The sequence below is a fragment of the Hippocampus bargibanti genome, linkage group LG13 (genome assembly GCF_051943395.1).
Source record: "Hippocampus bargibanti isolate YZ-2025 linkage group LG13, ASM5194339v1, whole genome shotgun sequence".
NCBI classification, from domain to species: domain Eukaryota; kingdom Metazoa; phylum Chordata; class Actinopteri; order Syngnathiformes; family Syngnathidae; genus Hippocampus; species Hippocampus bargibanti.
Genome location: NC_142746.1, coordinates 9,696,061 through 9,715,557, shown reverse-complemented (window position 1 = coordinate 9,715,557; position 19,497 = coordinate 9,696,061). Strand labels below are relative to the sequence as shown.

The 19,497-nt window shown below is 38.6% G+C and overlaps 1 long non-coding RNA gene across 5 annotated transcripts in view; it reads left to right on the top strand.

Moving 5' to 3' along the window:
* Positions 1-210: 210 nt before the first annotated feature.
* LOC148889264 (uncharacterized) overlaps positions 211-19,497 on the top strand; it is a 61,180-nt gene continuing 41,893 nt past the window's right edge. The window contains exons 1-3 of one of the 5 annotated variants that reach the window (XR_016116828.1): positions 211-266; positions 335-422; positions 6,635-6,698. This is a non-coding gene — a long non-coding RNA (uncharacterized LOC148889264). Of the gene's footprint in view, positions 423-6,634; positions 6,699-19,497 lie in introns of all 5 variants that reach the window. The other 4 variants (XR_016116830.1, XR_016116829.1, XR_016116827.1 and 1 more) reach the window with 4 other exon arrangements.

Genomic DNA, 19,497 nt, shown 5'->3' with positions numbered 1-19,497 from the left:
ATGTATATATAAATACATATATGTATACAGTATATATCTGTATACAGTATATATACATATTTTTTACGTTTAAAAATAATTAAAGTTGGACAAAAGTCATTAAACTCCAGCGATCTGGCTGCTCAGTGTCCAATGAATGACATGTCTCATGGTTGGTGGAGGAGAGGACTTTGTGGGCGTGTGATCTGAATTGATTGTCGGCGAATTCTTCAGCTGCCTCACTGTGAATGGCGCCTTGCTGAAAGACGTGGAGTGAAAGACTCTCTGTAGGCATAAAAATGATCAAAAAGTGGTGTAAGTGCGGTTTATTATTGACGTACGTTGCATTTTTCAGTTCTAAAGTTGAAAGGGAGTGTCTGCATGTGGTGTTTAGAAAGGAGAGCAAAGTCAAATTGAGGGTCCACAACCTCTGCTGAAGTTGGGTAAGTTCACTTTTGAAATTAATTCAAAGGAAGTGACTGTGTGTTTGCAGAAAGTATCTGTCTGTGTGAAATTGCACAGACTTCCCTTTCCATTATTACCCGTTCGAAACTTTCACCTATGTATCTCCATACTTTACCAATAATTTCCAATGAAACATGAAGGCAGCACAGCTGATTTTTTTGTCCTCTTTTCGCTTGCAAATGTGACGTCGTGCCGCGTGAAATCTTGTGACATTCCGGGTTTTTTTTTTTTCAATCCACTATTTACTTCTTACAACTCATATAAAATTCTAGTTGGAATCTTTGGTGAATGTGTCACATGCTAGATAGGCGTAATTTAAGCAGAATGGGTGTGTTAATTTACCAATTAGAAACACCATTCAAGACCCAGAAGTTGCTGTTTTGCGGTATGCTGCATTCACGAGAGGGCGGAATTTGGACTGTCCCAATTTTTAAAATGAGTACGGACTACTAATTCGTTTGGAACAACCCCCCCCCCCCCCCCCCCGACCCCCAGTGTACAAATAGTGCCGGGTTTGATTGCAGACTTCCTGTGCGGAGTTTACATGTTCTCCCTCTGTTTCCTCCCAAATCCCCAAAAATGCATGACTCCGAATCGCACTCACGTGTGATTGTGAACGGGATAGTTGTTCATCTGTGTTGTCCGATTTGCTGGAAATCAGTTGTGGGTGTACTCCGTCTACTGACCGGCAAGGCTAGCCTCTGCTCGAGCACGCCCACGTCCCTCGCGAGGATAAGCAAGTAGAAAATGGGAGATTGTTTGAGATGTGTTGCAATGCGTGAGTTAATGACAAAAAGTGGGATGGTGGGGTCGGGGGGGGGGGGTTCAACATCAGTGACAATTAGTGTCCACAAGTCTCGACAAACTTGAACTCAATGGTTACATAGATGAGGATTGATGAGAAGGTTTCTTCAGCCGTCATCTGTACAAAAGTGAAGGTTTCGGACGTTTCGCCTCCTATCCAAGAGGCTTCGTCAGCTAACTAAAGTCTGACTGGTCGTATCGGCCCCATTTATATATCCCTAATGTCCAGACATGGTGGCGCCGGACACAGCTATGATAGGTCCCTACTCTCAGGTTGGGGGGGGGGGGGGGCAGGGGACAAAAAGACTTTATCAACTTCGCAGGGATAATACTAGTGGGCCTCAATCGGCAGTACATTTGCACCTAAAAGCTAGCAACCACTCATTTGACGACAATGAGGTTAAAATCTTAGCGAAAGAACATAGATGGTTTGAAAGGGGGGTAAAAGAAGCGATTCTTATAAAACAACAAAATCCTTCATTAAACCGGTCTGGTGGGGTGAGGTTCAATTTGGATCGTTCATACAATAGCCTGCTTAGGCAAAACAGGTTAGGCATCTTTCGCAATGCTGATGAGGGTCGTTATGCTGATGAGGTGATACCGGGGGGAGTGGGGGTAATAGGCCAGTCGCTAGTCAGGAATGTAGGAACAATCAGTGGGGCCACAGGGAGGGGTCCCCTGCCCCCCCCAACCTGAGAGTAGGGACCTATCATAGCTGTGTCCGGCGCCACCATGTCTGGACATTAGGGATATATAAATGGGGCCGATACGACCAGTCAGACTTTAGTTCGCTGACGAAGCCTCTTGGATAGGAGGCGAAATGTCCGAAACCTTCACTTTTGTACAGATGACGGCTGAAGAAACCTTCTCATCGATGGACCACTCCTGTACGACTGAGAGCTTACACAGACGTATAGATGAGGATTAAAACAAATGATGGTCAAACTATATACAATTGTTTATTTTCCCAATCATTCATATATTTTTTTTCTTCAATTTAATGCTCATGTAAATATTAAATACAAATATGTATATTTGCCCTTAAACTCATGTCATCTTTACAGTTAAAGTACTCAATTGTCACGTTTCGACCAACGGGTGGCACTGTCGGGCCCTTCCTGCAGCTGCACAGGTGTTTGTCGTATTAATCTGTGGCAGTTAAATTGACTTCCGACACGACCATTCGGTTTCTGGTCATTGTTTCATCGTGTCATGGTTTTATTAGCTACCTTGGATGTTTCTGTTGTGATGACTTTGTTGTTTGATATTTTGTTCTTGCTGACTTTATTTAATGCAATTTGTCAACTAGACCCAGCTACTTCCTCCTGTCTGCTTTTTTTGGGGCGGTCCACCACCACCTTGCATACCGTGACACCAATTACTCATGACATAAGTGAATACATATATTTTAAGTAAGTTATTATGCAGGGCAAAAAAAAGATGCAACACCATTTGTTGCACATTATTTGTCACTATGGTGATTTTTCTTCACACTCCCCCCCTGGTATACACCATTGTCATGTTTTTTAATATACAACTGTGTTTCACCCGACTGAATTATTGATATGATATCTCCCTTGAATTTGTCAGTACAACTTTGCTATTCATTTTTTCTCAATGACCTGAAAGGACTTTTTAAAACAAATCAATACGTCTATTCAAAAGATGCTTTTTAAGTATTCATTTTTTCCTCGAAGGAACTTTTTTTCCCGATTAGGGTACAATGTGGCATTTGATAACCTCTAATCAAGATTCACTCAAAGCCCATCAGGGTTTTTTTTTTACGTGTGCCAAAACACCAAAGGAATGCTATGATATCAGTCTTCCAAGGCCCAACAGGAACTTTATCCACAAATTAGATGAGCTTTGTAGCTTCCTGCCCTTCAGCAAAGCAGGATGTGCGTAATATTGTACCGGGGATTAGTATATTATATCATGATATATATATATATATATATATATATATATATATATATATATATATACTAGCGAAAATAACTCAATCAAAATAACTAAATCAAATGAGCACATTTCACTGGTGAACCATAAGCCCTGTCTTGTAGTAACTTCCTCATCTTAAATATCTTGAAGAACGTGTCAAACATATATTGAGAGAGCTCCAATGGCAAGGACATATTATGCTGGAGGCTTTACATCAATATTTGTATTTAGCACACGTGTACATCTTTAGTGTAACTTGGAATATTTGCACAAACATATCCACAGAGGTTATGTTTCGGAATTCTTCTCCCAACAATGTTCTTTTTTTCCACAGGCAAATTCATTAGACACAATGGTATCTAAAACGCAGCCTTTACAAGTGTTGATTTTCCATGGGAATGCATGTAAGGTTTGAATTTTGAATTTAACAGTCTAATTTCCTTATCAAATCCATATACTGTCGCAAAAAAACAACATTCAAATCCAGTACTGTATGTGGCAATCACACACTACCCTGAAAGCTGTCCTGTATCGCCACTCAGCGGCAAATTAGGGAGTTGAAATCCTATCCACAGTCTGACCTGACTGTTTGCTCTTCCCCCATCTGTTGTACACAAAGAAAATTACATCTTAAAAAAAAAAATCAAATCTTTCCAATGCGGTCAGTTGATCGTGAATTATGAATATGCATTCAATGATTGTGTAAATTAATTAAAGCAAAAAAAAAGTTTCAATCTATATTTTACTTTATAAAAATATCCAGTAATAACATGAGTGGAAGGTGAATAATTAGTTTTTGCATCATGATGTATGTATGTATGTGTACATGTGTACATGTTCGGGTTGAGTGAATGCTGCCGAAAAAAATATCCTGTGACTCTAAACGTGTCCTTGAGAGTTTTGAAAGGCGCTTATAAATGAAATGTATTATTATTATTATTATTATTATTATCATTATTCGTATTATTATTATTATTATTATTATTATTATTATTATTAGTATCACTGTATTATTATTTGTTCATTGTGCACCCTCATTGGCCACCGGATGACAGTTTATTATAGTCATGTAGGCACAAACAAAGAAGACGTTAACCGACTCCTGACAGTGACTCTCTAAGACACAGTAATATTAAACAATCATTGAAGAGGATAAAGAATGTGTGCCCCCTGAATTCTTTTCACACCTTGTCAGGATCACACTTGGTGGTCGTAATCAGAACACACATGGCTACTCGATTAAACACAACTAGACATTATGCCATTAGACCACACACACGCACACACGCACACGCACACACACACACACACATAGATATGACAAAAGTCAACACAGATGCTGGACAAGAGTGCAAAGTGATGTGTGTGGTCTAATTCGAAACACAAAGGCCCTGTTCCCATGTAACCTGGAGACTAAAAGTGTTTAGACTGTGGAGGAGGTGAGTCAGACCCTTTTGAGCTTGACTCATGACGTTTACACACACTTCCAGACTGGACAGAAAATGTCAGACAAAAACAAAAAGAGACCAAGAGTATTACTGTACATGCGTAGATACGGCCACATAACCGCATTATAGTCTCCTAATGTTAACATGTAATGTGATACGCCATGGACAGGCGAATGAAACTAGTAGACGAGTAAATAAATTGAGCTATGAATGGACACAAACGGTTGAGCAACACATGCAGACAGAAGAATTACAGTAAAATCTCGTGATATCGATATCGGATATATCGATAGTCCCGGTTATATCGATGCTATTTCTATGCACGCACAGAGAAAATTACATGCAAACAGGGTCGGATATATCGATAGTCCCGGTTATATCGATATTTTTTCGGACTCCCTTGAATATCGATATAACGAGACTTTACTGTATCTTAAAAATATTTGCTGGGATCAATTCAGTGTGGTCTATGAAGTACCCACCGAGGCGATTACAGTGACTCAATTTATAGCCATGCAGCAACAACCATTTGATTTATTCAATGTCATAACTTTGTTTTTCAATGTACAATATCGCAGAGCTACTCCCGTTTTTTTTAAACTCATTCACTGCCAGACGTGCAAAAATGTGTCCACTCCAGTGCCAGGGTTTTTGTCATCGTCACTCAAATTCCAGGACCCACTGAATATTGACTTTTGGGACTACATAAACATTCAATGCAGCAGAAGAAACCTTAGAATCTCTTCTTTCATCAGAAGCAAAGAATTAACGCCTAAATTATATGGGTCTATAGTTATATGAGCTTGAAATGAGGGGTGGCTGTCCAAAATGCAGTGCAATGCATACATATTGGTTTTTATCACGCTTTAACAACAGATGAAGCTGTAACAAAGCACTAACATGGAAAAAAGGCAAATGCTGCCCCCTTGTGGAAGGGTAAAACATTGCCAGAGGCCACGGCCAGCGCTTTATCGACACCCAAACAAGAAAAAGCAAAACCCGAACATATTCGGGAATGGCGCTCTACATCATATTTTCAATTCCCAAATAAATTCGTGAATGGCAGTGAATGAGTTAAATAAGAATCTCAAGTCACTATTCTATGTGGTCTTCTGTTAAAATAGAGAGAATACTACAAAATTTTGTCACTCCCCCTGAACAAAAAGTAGTCCACAACTCTCATGTCTATTAAGCTTTTATCCGGTTTATGCGATGAAATAGTTAGTTGTTTTCTAGACTTTGAACGGATTAAGATTTCTTACATTGATTTTAATGGAAAGTGCTGTTTCGGTTTTTGAACAAATCGGTTTTCGAACAGGTTTCTGAAACGGATTATGGTCGAAAAACGAGGTATCACTGTACACCCATGCCATCCTGAGTCACAGAATTCCAGATGGAAAATAAATGGCCCACTGGACCAGTATCCTCAAGTAAAGTATTTTTATTTCCAAGGTATTAAGAAATGCAAAAAAGAGGCCTCCCAGCATGCATTGCATTTCCACTGTATGGCATGCGAACCGAAACCCTCATTTCATCCCCAGAGATTGACACACACAAAAAAGTCCCTGCCTCCTGGGATCCCTTCATGGGAAAAAGGAAGCCATTTGTTTCCTTTCTCACATGTAGCATCACACTCAACTTTTTTTTGTTTTTCATGACGCATGTACACTCACACAACCTCAAATGTCATAAGTCGAAAGTGGTTGTGGGAGGGGGGGGGGGGGGGGTGAGGAAGTTGGAGAGGACTCAAATCAAACCGCTCTGCTTATTCGCGTCATTTTTTTCTTCTAATTTTTGCGTTCTTTCCATTCTTGACATTCACTTCTTCTCTGTTATAACTGTGCGCGCATCCCCCTTTCTGACTTCCAAGCCACTGGGAGATGTGAGTGTGGGTGTATGCGTGATGTTGATGCTGTGTGTGCGTGGGAAGATGACTAGCCTTCCTTGAAGTGATTAAAACATTCCTTTGCGCTTCTTTTTCTTTCTGACTCGCTCAGGCTTTTGTGAGGCACGTCCACTGAAGAAGAAGAAGAAGACAAACAGAATGAAGAGGCGCAAATGGTAAGTGAAAATCCTTTTTTTTTTTTAGAAAAACTGTCTGTTTTTTTGCTGAATGACGTACATGTATGAAGGTGGTTAGGTGGTTCTGTCCCGACTCAATTTGGGAGTTGGGCTGTTGCATTTTGGTGGGAAATGGCATTTTGATGCTCTGAAAAAGTGACGCTATGTTTTGGGGATGAGGTCATGTGATTGTCATCAAGTCATCTGGTTGATGCGCATTGACAGGGGGGATGTTTCCTCTTTCTTGTTGCTGTGTACTTAAAGTTGTTGGTTGATGCTTACTAGCTGAATGCTAACATATCATGTGAAACGCCATATATGGGCTAGTGGTCATTAGCATAGATGTTACGTATTGGTAAATAGATAGAAGGGCTTTCATATCTATCAGTAATTGATTTGATGTGATGAACTCAATTGATGAAAAGAAATGAATACATGAATGTTTCTTTAGTGTGTATAACTTATATTTTGACTTTACCTGCCTGAAAAGAACCCTTATGAATAAATTAATCAATTTTTCTGACATTGCGTAAAATTGATACAATGATGACAAAATGCAAATATTACATCAGCTAGCTAATATATATTTACAACAAGAATACACATAACCATATATATAATAAAAAATAAACACTTTTAAATTGGACAAACTGTGATGACTGAGTGTGCGTTTGTGTGTGTCTTACTCCACCCTTTACACTAAAGTCTTTTTTTTGGTGCGTCTGGATGAAGTGGTGCTGCTAGTTTTGGAGAGGGGGGAGGCGGGAGGAAGGGCGGGTGAGTGTGGGGGGGGAGAGAGAGAGAGGGAGAGAGAGGGGGAGAAAGTGACCGGGAGGGAAGGAGCAAGACGGGGAGAGAGGGAAAGAGAGAGAGGGGGAGAAAGGGAGGGAAGGAGCAAGACAGAGGGAGAGGTGGGGGTTGAGGGGAGCAAGATAGTGGGGGAGAAAGTGAGGGAGGGAGGGAGGGAGAGAGAGGGGGGGTAGGGGGCGAGGGAGGATGGGCGGAAGTGTGCGCGTGTTAGTGTGTGCGTGTGTTGGAGGGAAATGACACAGATGACTCAGTGCTGTGTTGCCTGGTAGTTTGAGCAGAAAACAGATTGCGGCCCTCGCACTTGACGCCTCCTCTACAGGAAGAGGCGTCACCACAATGACAAGTTGACCTCTACTGTTATACTACGACTGGAAAACACGTTTTACATTTGAATACATCTCCGAAATTAATATTTTGGTCGCAATAACAATATCTTTTTGGCAGAGGAACGTCAGTGACCGCAGACGTTCGTTCCATGTCCAGTTGATTCCGATTGTGATTACTGTTGTGCTGATCGTGCCAAGAGTTGTTATCGTCATCATCATCATCAAAATAATGTGGAGAACAATAATTGAGGGGAAGTCAGTCGAAGCTTGTTTACCCAAGTTGTGTGCAGTATCGTGTGCGTGTGTGCGCGGAACAAACTCCTCAAATCCACCGCAGAGGCTGCCAGTAATGTGACGTCATGATACTCGGCGCGTGGAGTTGTCGTCGTAGCAGTTCCTCTACAGTCCATAAGATGGCAACACGTCACCATATTTTCCACTTGAAATTCTGCTTTAGTTTTTTGAGCAGTGAGTGACCCACGCCGATTATACTGTATATACCTGTTATCTATGCAGCATTTTTAATTTTCAACCACCGTATAAACGTTTGCATGTTTTGTGCAATAACCTTATGTGAATGATTTCAAAAGGCGGTGGATTAAAGACAGTTTTATTAAGTGTTTTGTACGTGAATATTATATTGTTTTCTTCACGCTTCTTTTTAATATATACGTCTTCAGCGAACTTTATTCCTTAGTTTAAAAAAAAGCTATTTATTAATCAACATGTTCAATCTCATTTCCCTTGTCAAGTGTAGATAACAGTCGCTATCAGGTGTCTTTGTGTATGTTTTTGTTGTTAAGTCATTAAATTGTTTCTCCCTCTCCAATGACTGAGGTGGTTTAAAAGTGTATATATATAAATGATGGTTTGAAAATAAAAATGTTTATTCAGCATATTCAACAAGTTATTTGTGGATTAAAAAGTACACGAAAACTGACTTTGTAATTAACTCTACCTAAAAACGACTTTTTGTTTGCATGCAAGTTTGTAATAATAATAATAATAATAATAATAATAATAATAATAATAATAATAATAATAATACAAGTAATTTATAACCGCCTTTTAAAACTCTCACACATTCATCATATTGCAGCTTGGGAAAATATTTACACAGGGAATAGCAATGTAATTTGTTCGGCATTTCTTGAATGAATCAAACACGAGGTGATGGAAACGCAAAACACGACTGTCGTTTTCAAGCTACGTAAGTGTTAAAATAATGAATGATAGATAAAATCAAATATGATTTTTGGTTCTTCTTAGACGCCAGTTGGGAGCAGAAAACCGAGACCGCTTGCCGTTTAACATACACCTGAGATCGACTGAACATATTGAGGTGGTTTTAAATATACTAACTCGAAATGTTTACGAGGGTTGAAATGCGGTTTTGTGTTCATGAACACTTCTCAGTGCTTAAATGTCAGCTTTTAAATACTCACTAATGCGCATTCGGGAAAGTTTAAACTTTTTATTCGCCACACGTACGTCGGATGCGCAAATGTAACCGGCCTCAGGCCTAGGGGATAGCGTCACAGGCAGGTAGCACTGTGAACGACGAGGAAGAGATGACACGAGACAAACGTGTGTTACTCAGCTTTGCACAGCAACAGCGGTTTATTACTGACTCATATTTACTCATAAAAACATCAATTCGGCAATCTCAATATCAGCATACAATTCGGTTCAACTTCCAATGATACCGGCTCCTGATATCAATATAACAGCAATGTGTAGGTCTATACATTCAACATCTGTCCATAGTATATATACTCCACATTCGCACGACGTACATACACATGCAAGTGAAGTAGAATACCTTTTTGCCTAGTTTTTCTTCAATAAGCTTCGGTGCACCCTTGTTGATGCCACTGTTGCTTGCTGTGGTATCAAAATTAATTTATTGAAGTGATGAAAAGAATGAAAGTAGAAAAACAAAATACATGAGCTGCTGGAAAGGCAGCCACTCTCGCGGCGCCGTCTTGAAGTCAAAAGAACAAAAAAATATTAAAATTAACACAGGTGTTCATGTGTTTACTACCATATTCAAGAAAACTTTATTAGCCTTCATTTGGTACCACTTTCAATGCTATAGCATCAACCTCTGGAACGCTACAATGAAAATAAGGACATAATATCCCAAATTTTGCAACGTTTTTGAAAAACGTCAACAATAAAATTACATGGCTCTTAAGGCTGGCATAGCCAAGGTCCAAGATCACAATAACTGCTATATTTAGCGGATTTAGACCTTGAAGAATGGGAATAATATCAGTTTCCATATGTTAGAAGAAAAAGGTCAATTTTGAAGAGGTCTAATGTACGTCTGCACGCTCGTGTGTGTGTTGTGCTGTGAACGACCAATCGACATCCAAAACCCAACTTCATCAAAGCCACAAAACTACACTTCCATATGTAGCATCACCCAACATGTCCCCGATTACTTTAACATCATGAGGATGTCTAGAAATTATTATTTTGAATACCAGTGAACGACAAGGAAGAGACGACACGAGACAAACGTGTGTTACTCAGCTTTGACAGCGGTTTATTACTGACTATATTTACTCATAAAAACATCAATTCGGCAATCTCAATATCAGCATACAATTCGGTTCAACTTCCAATGATACCGGCTCCTGATATCAATATAACAGCAATGTGTAGGTCTATACATTCAACATCTGTCCATAGTATATATACTCCACATTCGCACGACGTACATACACATGCAAGTGAAGTAGAATACCTTTTTGCCTAGTTTTTCTTCAATAAGCTTCGGTGCACCCTTGTTGATGCCACTGTTGCTTGCTGTGGTATCAAAATTAATTTATTGAAGTGATGAAAAGAATGAAAGTAGAAAAACAAAATACATGAGCTGCTGGAAAGGCAGCCACTCTCGCGGCGCCGTCTTGAAGTCAAAAGAACAAAAAAATATTAAAATTAACACAGGTGTTCATGTGTTTACTACCATATTCAAGAAAACTTTATTAGCCTTCATTTGGTACCACTTTCAATGCTATAGCATCAACCTCTGGAACGCTACAATGAAAATAAGGACATAATATCCCAAATTTTGCAACGTTTTTGAAAAACGTCAACAATAAAATTACATGGCTCTTAAGGCTGGCATAGCCAAGGTCCAAGATCACAATAACTGCTATATTTAGCGGATTTAGACCTTGAAGAATGGGAATAATATCAGTTTCCATATGTTAGAAGAAAAAGGTCAATTTTGAAGAGGTCTAATGTACGTCTGCACGCTCGTGTGTGTGTTGTGCTGTGAACGACCAATCGACATCCAAAACCCAACTTCATCAAAGCCACAAAACTACACTTCCATATGTAGCATCACCCAACATGTCCCCGATTACTTTAACATCATGAGGATGTCTAGAAATTATTATTTTGAATACCAGTGAACGACAAGGAAGAGACGACACGAGACAAACGTGTGTTACTCAGCTTTGACAGCGGTTTATTACTGACTACGCATGCGTGAGCTGAGCCAACATTGTCTTCCTCTGTTCCATTCACAGGCGCGTAGCGCCCTCTACTGAGCATGGTGCTGACAAGGCACTTTTCTATGAAACTCCTCCCCTCACTTCAACATTGTTCCTTGGCCCCAAGATACCCCAAAAAGAACATTTTCACCAAATAACCAAAAATAGTTTGCAAATTGACAAATGCGTAATCGCATGCACACTGTTTTCACGCTGTCTTTATTGCCCAGCTGAACAGATTATCAGGTGTCGCTCAATATTTCCATATTGTTTTTCCAGACACCGCCGCTTAAAGGACAACCGACATCACTTTTTTGTTTCCTAACTGACATCAGAAAAACGTTGTATAGCATCTAAAATACCCAAAACACGCAGTATGATATTTTTAGTCAAATGCAAAACACCAATAAAAATGACTTAAAGTGTCCCGCCTTAAAGTGTCATGACTTAAAGAAGGTCCCGCCCCCTTCTTCGTGGTGTCATTCAAAGACGTCTTGCCTTGCTGGAGAATCAAAATAAGGGCTTCAGATTCGGAGAATAGGCTTTCTTGTTACTCATCCAGTTATGAATATGATTAAAATAGTTCTGAAGAGGAAAGCATACATGTTTGCAATCGATTAAAGAATTTATTCCATGCCATTTTGAGGCAATAGGGTGGGGAAATGTATCGCCAAAAAAAGAGGCAGAAAATGGTGACAAAGCTCCGTTTATGGAATTAATCAACCCGTTTCCACAGGCTGATTCATTCCTTACATGGATCTTTGTCGCCCTCTTCTGCCTCTTTTTGGTGCAACACACATTTTTCAGACCAAACAAGTATAGCAAAATGCATTGACGTGATGGAATAACTGCTACAATGTGTCCTTTTTCGGTCAGGGGCGTTCCTTCAGTGACGTAGGGTGAGGACTCGTCACCCACTCAAAAACAAGACTTCCGGAATATTCAGCGCGAGTCTTAAAACGTAAAATATAGCTATATGCGGTGGAATCTTTGTAAAATACGCTCAGTATTTTTACAAATTATGGACACAACTTGTCCGGAGACTGTTTGCGTCTATTCCGTAAAGAAATAAGGCAGGGATGCTGCTTTGCAGTCATTCGGGGACACGATGCAAATGATTGATTGCAATCAGCACCGAAAGTTTACCGACCGCAACTCTCCCTGCGGGCATTCTTTTCTCACACGTTATCAAACATCACTTTACTGCACCACAGCTTGCTGATGATGTTTGGCCCATGCTAAGTGCTGGGAAGTAAATAAGTATAAATATTGAGTTACTGTTCATATGTCTGAGTACTGCTTGATTCTCTTTTCCACAAAATTGACAGTAAAGGTTAATTTTTTCATTCGTATTTTTGAACTTGAGTACATTTCAGGGTCTGTGCTTTTATATTCCATGATGGCTCAATTAGATGTTGTGGATTAGAATATGTTTTTGTTTTACAAGAGTCCAAATAAATTACGTCTGTTGGGTAGTGGCATGTATTTTTAGCCCGGCACTTGCAGATTAGCGTGCATTGTCTTCTGATGACCTTTTGATTCGGGAGATAACCGCATTGGCGGTGAAATGGTTGCTATTGAAAACGAGAACAGACTCAATCGGGATGAGTGCATGTATCACACACGTGCGCACACACTTAGCTTTATCGTTAAATTGTTTCACTTTACCTTCAATGGCAGTGCCTTTCTCAACCTTTTTTTATTTTACTCGTTGAACTGTTTTGATGCTTGGCAGCCATAAAAACATCATTCAATGCCATTCTCTCACCCCGAAATTTGGAAACTTTTCCAAACCTGACCCATAGTAAACACATATTAGGAGAATAAATAGTATGTTTGTTTTCTTTTGAGTATCTAAAATGAATTCAGTTCCAGCAAAATGGTAATCACGGTGGGAATCTTGAAACTAACAATTGAAAAAAAAATAGGACGCTGCATAAAAGGGAGCCTGAAGGTCTAGGTCTGTGTGTGTGTGTGTGTGTGCGTGGGGGGGGGGGGGGTATAATAGTTCTGAGTAAGCCAACTTTTAGCAACAAATAATTATCTCCTCACTTTCAGCTGCTGCTTAAATCACAATGACTGCAAAGCACAAGTAGCCAGATAATTTCTATAAATACCCAAACACAATGCAATAAATATTGACTTATATAGTGCTTTAACAACCGATTTAATAACAAATATTAAATCTTCCATCAGCACATCTAGTTTTAATAATAACTAATAACAACAACAATAATAATAACAATAACAATTACATCATCCATGTTATCCTGTAATATGTTTATGAATTATAGGTTCGGTTCTGCAACAGGTGGATTTTTAATCTCTGCAATGCCATTGCTCTAAATCAAGGGTGTCAAAGTCATTTTTTTTTGCCGCGGGTCTCATTGTAGTTACGGTTTCCTCTCGGGGCTGTTATGAATTTGGGGAAGCCATTAGGATGTTTCATCACCTCCACATATTACAAATAGAAGGCTAAACAAATTAATGAATAACTAGTTTTTAAATTTGAAGTAAAAAATAAGGACTGTTATTGTGGTTAACGTGGGCCAATTTGAAATTTTGATTCAGACTTCAGCATCATATAATTTTTAGAATAGAATTTCGATTTTATTTTGCGGGTCGAATAAAATTATGTGGCTGGCCAGATTTAGCCCCTGGGGTATTGAGTTTGAGACCTGTGCTCTAAATGAAAACGATATTGCTTGAAAAATATGAAGATTGCTGAAAAACCTGATGGGCTGGAAAAAAAGTTGAAATCAATGTCAAAAATTCATTTAAGGACATAGAAAGCCTTTTGATTACATTTTGCTGCTGACATTTGAAAGATCTCCTTTCATTATTCAAATCAATTAAAAAAAAACAAAAGGAATCTTCGCATTTACTGTTTAAATAAATAGGCGAGAAGTAAGAGAGGCTCTGCCTTCAGCGATTGCACACACATAAACTGCCGACGCCGGCAGTTGGCGGTATCCGTCACAATGTTTGTTTGCCTTCAAATAGCCAATATGTGTTTTACCATCACACATGTACTGTACATCAGTCAACAGTCTGTCTCATGTATTTGATGAAGTAGTCATAGCCGTAGTGTTGTCATGCTCGACTTGGTGTGTAGAACACTTTGAAAGCCACAGAACTTCTCTGTTTTGTTTCTCACAAACTGTCACAATATCACCGCACTCAAGTACTGTTTTATCCGTTGTCTTTCAGTTGCCGTTGTTCTGGTTTTAAAATGAAAAAAAAAAAAAAAAAAAAAAACGTTTGTGATATTTTAACAGAACATAGTGTGCAACAACCACACTATGCTCTGTTCAAATATCACTTATTTTCGTGTAGTCTCTACACTGTACATCTAAGCTAACAGTTGGAATTTTGTTTGTTTTCTTTAGCAAGATAACTAGCTACCAAACTGAAACCAGGGAAAACTATCACTCTTCTAAAATGACTTTGTATTGAGAAAATGCTCCATATAAACATGCTAACTCTGGCTAGCATTAGCATTTAGCATCCAACAACATCTCTGCGATGAACTATATTGGTAATGGTGGCCCAAAACAAGCAATTCAGCAAATATTTTCTTTCTTTTTAAGAATGAAAAAGAACTGAGTTAAGTATTTGTACATTTGTTGTGATAAAAATACATAAGTGCGTTAACAAGGATTAATCTACTATCCGTCTTCGTGTGGCTTTGCAACTGGATATGTTCAGAAAACATGGATGATTTATTACACTAAAAAAGTATATTTGCGTCAGTCATGCAATATATGTGGTTGTGTTTACATACACTTACAGTACGACTAATACGCTCGTGTTGGGAAATAGTTGTGACAAATCGAATTCATGTCTGTATATTCTGCTTGCGCTATTTCAGTTAGTGTAAACTTGTGAATAATGTCATTTATAAAGAGCACCCAATGCTTGTGCGCATGGTTTGTCACTCTGAAGCGCATGTCGTTTTGCTACGTTTTATCTTACTTTTCTTTGTCCAGTCTACATGGATTGTGAATTGCCTAAAAACTATCATCTGGTTCTACACTTGAGTTTATTGGCTGTAGATAACCCTAAACAAAGAAATAAACAATATTTAATTTGGATTATGTTTTTCCCCTCTGGCTAGTGAGCAAAATAGTGCTGGGATTCAAATTACTTTCGACAAGATGTTTTTAAGGACTGAAACTGAAAGGGAGAATTTTGTGAGCAGATCCAGTTGATCTTTGCGACTCACATCACAAAAACATCAAGAGTCACCCATCCTGTTGGTTTTGGTTTGCCGTCGGGCGCACAAAGCCACTGCAAATGCGAGCAGCATGGTGTGACTCATCTTCAGTCAGTTGTAAAGAGAAAAAAACATTATGTGCCCCACAAAAGCTTACAAGAGATAGCTGAAACCACGCAGACAGAACATGAGGAACCAATGATACAGGCATCATTTGTTAATGACTTGAAAACAACCAACGTTGAGCTGTTTTGAACTCCTGGTCAATTTCAAGTTATTATAATGCTATATTTGAATATCCCTGTTTGTCAAATGGTCCATTTTGTTTTGCAGTATTCAGGAAACTTCATATTTCGAATTATGACCCCGGTGTCGCACCATATTGGATCACGTTGGATAGCAGTACGTACAATACAAGTAATGTTTATAAGGGCAAATGAATTCAGTTCCAGCAAAATGGTAATCACGGTGGGAATCTTGAAACTAACAATTAAAAAAAAATAGGACGCTGCATAAAAGGGAGCCTGAAGGTCTGTGTCTGTGTGTGTGGGGGAGGGTATAATAGTTCTGAGTAAGCCAACTTTTAGCAACAAATAATTATCTCCTCACTTTCAGCTGCTCCTTAAATCACAATGACGGCAAAGCACAAGTAGCCAGATAATTTATATAAATACCCAAATACAATGCAATAAATATTGACTTATATAGTGCTTTAACAACTGATTTAATAACAAATATTAAATCTTCCATCAGCGCATCCAGTTTTAATAATAACTAATAACAACAATAATAATAATAACAATTACATCATCCATGTTATCCTGTAATATGTTTATGAATTATAGGTTTGGTTCTGCAACAGGTGGATTTTTAATCTCTGCAATGCCATTGCTCTAAATCAAGGGTGTCAAAGTCATTTTTTTTGCCGCGGGTCTCATTGTAGTTACGGTTTCCTCTCGGGGCTGTTATGAATTTGGGGAAGCCATTAGGATGTTTCATCACCTCCACATATTACAAATAGAGGGCTATACAAATTAATGAATAACTAGTTTTCAAATTTGAAGTCAAAAATAAGGACTGTTATTGTGGTTAACGTAGGACAATTAGAAATTTTGATTCAGACTTTAGAAAGCGTCATAGAATTTTTAGAATAGAATTTCGATTTTATTTCGCGGGTCGAATAAAATTATGTGGCTGGCCAGATTTAACCCCTGGGGTATTGAGTTTGAGACATGTGCTCTAAATGAAAACGATATTGCTGAAAAACCTGATGGGCTGGAAAAAAAGTTGAAATCAATGTCAAAAATTCATTTAAGGACATAGAAAGCCTTTTGATTACATTTTGCTGCTGACATTTGAATGATCTCCTTTCATTATTCAAATCAATTAAAAAAAAACAAAAGGAATCTTCGCATTTACTGTTTAAATAAATAGGCGAGAAGTAAGAGAGGCTTTGCCTTCAGCGATTGCACACACATAAACTGCCGACGCCGGCAGTTGGCGGTATCCGTCACAATGTTTGTTTGCCTTCAAATAGCCAATATGTGTTTTACCATCACACATGTACTGTACATCAGTCAACAGTCTGTCTCATGTATTTGATGAAGTAGTCATAGCCGTAGTGTTGTCATGCTCGACTTGGTGTGTAGAACACTTTGAAAGCCACAGAACTTCTCTGTTTTGTTTCTCACAAACTGTCACAATATCACCGCACTCAAGTACTGTTTTATCCGTTGTCTTTCAGTTGCCGTTGTTCTGGTTTTAAAATGAAAAAAAAAAAAAAAAAAAAAAAAAAAAAAAACGTTTGTGATATTTTAACAGAACATAGTGTGCAACAACCACACTATGCTCTGTTCAAATATCACTTATTTTCGTGTAGTTTCTACACTGTACATCTAAGCTAACAGTTGGAATTTTGTTTGTTTTCTTTAGCAAGATAACTAGCTACCAAACTGAAACCAGGGAAAACTATCACTCTTCTAAAATGACTTTGTATTGAGAAAATGCTCCATATAAACATGCTAACTCTGGCTAGCATTAGCATTTAGCATCCAACAACATCTCTGTGATGAACTATATTGGTAATGGTGGCCCAAAACAAGCAATTCAGCAAATATTTTCTTTCTTTTTAAGAATGAAAAAGAACTGAGTTAAGTATTTGTACATTTGTTGTGATAAAAATACATAAGTGCGTTAACAAGGATTAATCTACTATCCGTCTACGTGTGGCTTTGCAACTGGATATGTTCAGAAAACATGGATGATTTATTACACTAAAAAAGTATATTTGCGTCAGTCATGCAATATATGTGGTTGTGTTTACATACACTTACAGTACGACTAATACGCTCGTGTTGGGAAATAGTTGTGACAAATCGAATTCATGTCTGTATATTCTGCTTGCGCTATTTCAGTTAGTGTAAACTTGTGAATAATGTCATTTATAAAGAGCACCCAATGCTTGTGCGCATGGTTTGTCACTCTGAAGCGCATGTCGTTTTGCTACGTTTTATCTTACTTTTCTTTGTCCAGTCTACATGGATTGTGAATTGCCTAAAAACTATCACATCACTATAACATCTGGTTCTATACTTGAGTTTATTGGCTGTAGATAACCCTAAACAAAGAAATAAACAATATTTAATTTGGATTATGTTTTTCCTCTCTGGCTAGTGAGCAGAATAGTGCTGGGATTCAAATTACTTTCGACAAGATGTTTTTAAGGACTGAAACTGAAAAGGAGAATTTTGTAAGCAGATCCGGTTGATCTTTGCGACTCACATCACAAAAACATCATTTTAAGAGTCACCCATCCTGTTGGTTTTGGTTTGCCGTCGGGCGCACAAAGCCACTGCAAATGCGAGCAGCATGGTGTGACTCATCTTCAGTCAGTTGTAAAGAGAAAAAAACATTATGTGCCCCACAAGAGCTGACAAGAGATAGCTGAAACCACGCAGACAGAACATGAGGAACCAATGATACAGGCATCATTTGTTAATGACTTGAAAACAAACAACGTTGAGCTGTTTTGAACTCCTGGTCAATTTCAAGTTATTATAATGGTATATTTAAATATCCCTGTTTGTCAAATGGTCCATTTTGTTTTGCAGTATTCAGGAAACTTCATATTTCGAATTATGACCCCAGTGTCGCACCATATTGGATCACGTTGGATAGCAGTACGTACAATACAAGTCATGTTTATAAGGGCAAGAATAGGCAGAGAAGGTCCCCAATGAACTGTGGTCATTCTAAAGACAATCCAGTTGACACTGGAAATGAAGTCATGGTTTAGGATCCCGGAGTGTCACATCACACTTGTCTCATTTACTTTGATGATTGAGAAGAAAAGTTGTCTAAGACATCATGCAGCCATCAGGGATGGACCGAATTAAAGCACCCTATACTAGAATTTACAGTCGCACTTTCTGCACAGGAAAAAAAAAACAAGAAATAAAGAATACTTGGCATAATTTTTTAGATTTTTTGCTGGCGAGAAAAAGGTGCAGATGGTCCCTCGGACTGTCCCGTGCGTCATCCACTGCATCGACCACAGATGTCAAAACCAAAATCATGAATCACAACTGAAAAGAAAATGGCGTGATCACCCCCCACCTTAACATCTTCACAATTCACTCGACATCTGGACACTTCAAGCCCCTCCAACCAAGCAGTTACTGGATATGATTACATGAATTCAATTGAAAACATGTTTAAAAAAGAATTTATGAATACCACTGGCTTAAATGGAGATATCTCCTCATTTGAGGTGTTTATACTCTCATTAACAATGTCAGATGTTTATATGCCATTTATTTATTTGACCAAATTACAACCAACAGCGGCCCAAGATTGGTTACTCACTCTGCGGCTGGGTGCGGACTAATAGTTGTAATTACACAAAACATTCTGACTGGTACAACATTTCATTTACTTCTTGC